Genomic DNA, 2,146 nt, shown 5'->3' with positions numbered 1-2,146 from the left:
TTCTCAGGTTAATTGCACATTTATCCGTTTTCCAAGAAGTATAAACACAGTATAATTTTCACCTCGATAATGCCTACTTTGTCTCATCACTCTTATGAATTATTTACTTACAATTCCACTAAGCTAAAATTACTTTGCTGACGTTCGATCCTTCTAACACCGCCATTCTACAACCTTCGTGGATATCTATATATATACGCACATAACTTTCACGAAGTATAATAACATAATATCAATTACTCTTATCTATTCTTCTATACACATATTTTCCACATTTCACTTGATTTCTTTTATAAAAAAAATCATCATGGTGCTGATCCAAGAAGAAATGGATCCGCCCTATGTTCAATTGACTAATACAGAAGATGAGAAATTTGATGCTACCTTAATAGCAGAAGATGAAACGATAGACTATGAAAATCTGAAGAAGCGTATATGAAAAGATTATATCCTTTTCCAGAAGATGAAAAAAAAACTTAACATGGACGAATCTGAAAACAAAGAAGCCAAATAAAAAACATCCAAAAAGAAAAAGATGTTTAGGGCACAAAACTCCGTCCTCAAATACATGGTCAAGATCATGAAAGTTTGCACAGCTCGTGGATTCGTCTATAGCATCGTCCCTGAAAAAGGTATAGAATTACACCATTATTTCTTTTAAGATAAGTGTTTCTTTTTTATTTTATTTTTTAATTAAAAATGAACCATGCATAATTAAAAAGTTTAATTTGTTTTTATATAAAATTAATAATAATAAAATAATTATTTAATTAAATATATTAAATTATTTAAAAATTCTTAATTATAAAATCAATTATATTTGAGTTTTTATTTAACAATTAATACATAAATAATTTTAATATTTTTCTATGTTTTTATTAAAAAATATTTTATTTTTATCATACTTCCGTTTTCACTTTGATATTAAAATATTTTAATTATAATTCATAGGTAAGCCAGTTACTGACAGCTCAGATAGTTTGCGAGAATGGTGGAAAGAAGATATTAGATTTGACCAAAATTCCCCTTCAGCAATTGCAAAATATTTACCCTTAGTTGAAAAGGAAGAATTAGATGAGTCGTCAAGCATACACCTTCTCCAAGATCTTCAAGACACAACACTAGGATCTCTTCTTTCATCATTGATGCAACACTGTGTGCCGCCACAAAGGAGGTATCCTTTGGATAAAGGTGTGGCTCCGCCATGGTGGCCTAATGGGTCAGAGGTATGGTTGGGGTAAACAGGGCCTTTTGGCTCAAGAACAGGACCACCACCATACAAGAAACCCCATGATTTGAAGAAGGTATGGAAGGTTTCGGTTTTGGCTTCGGTTATAAAGCACATGTCCCCTGACTTAGAGAAATTGAGAAGGCTTGTGACTCAATCAAAGACCTTGCAAGATAAGATGACTGCCAAAAATAGCGCTATTTAGTTTAAAGTTGTGAAGAAAGAAAAAGCTTTGTTAAAACTTACCAACAAGTGTCTTAAGATTTCCCTTTCTTCGTCTAGGGACGAGGAGAATAATAAGGAAGACGGTGAGGGAGAAACTGAAGTCTTTGAGTCATCCTCAATAAACTCTATTAATAATTCTCTTGATCATGTTTTGTTTGGTGGTGGTGGCAGTAGTAGCACTGGAGGCAGTGAAAAAAGAAAGTGTGATTTTGATAATAATAATAATGGTAATAGTTTTGTAGACAAACTACTATATACATGTCAGAACGTAGATTGTCCACAAAGCCATTTGTCCATGGGATTTAGAGACAAGAACTCAAGGATGGACCACGAGTCGATATGCGCTTTTCGTGGTGCCACTCTCGATCATCAAGGAAGTAGCAGCAGCAATGAAAATTCAAAGGCTTTCCATAATTACCCGTGGAGTGAGGAGAGGATGATAAGTGTTGGAGATTAGATGAACATGGAGGTAGCTAAGGCCAACAACAACAATAATAATAATAATAACTTTGGTGACACTGATTTTGGTGATATTGATATTATGAATGGAATGGAAGAGATTGCAGGTGAAGCTTTTGGTGAGGACAATTTAAAGTTGTGGCTGAATGACATTAAAGATTGTGAGTTACTTGCAGCATTAGAGATGGTTAAAGCAAATAGCGTGATAGATTCCACTCATCAGAATATATAATA

At 33.4% G+C, this 2,146-nt stretch overlaps 1 pseudogene; it reads left to right on the top strand.

Annotated features, from left to right (window-relative positions):
• The first annotated feature begins 307 nt into the window (after nt 1-307).
• LOC112718187 (putative ETHYLENE INSENSITIVE 3-like 4 protein) lies at nt 308-1,910 on the top strand (annotated as a pseudogene).
• Nucleotides 1,911-2,146: the final 236 nt, after the last annotated feature.

This window comes from Arachis hypogaea, chromosome 10 (genome assembly GCF_003086295.3).
Source record: "Arachis hypogaea cultivar Tifrunner chromosome 10, arahy.Tifrunner.gnm2.J5K5, whole genome shotgun sequence".
NCBI classification, from domain to species: Eukaryota; Viridiplantae; Streptophyta; class Magnoliopsida; order Fabales; family Fabaceae; genus Arachis; species Arachis hypogaea.
The sequence above is the reverse complement of the archived record's forward strand: the minus strand, read 5'-3'. Positions and strand labels throughout refer to the sequence as shown.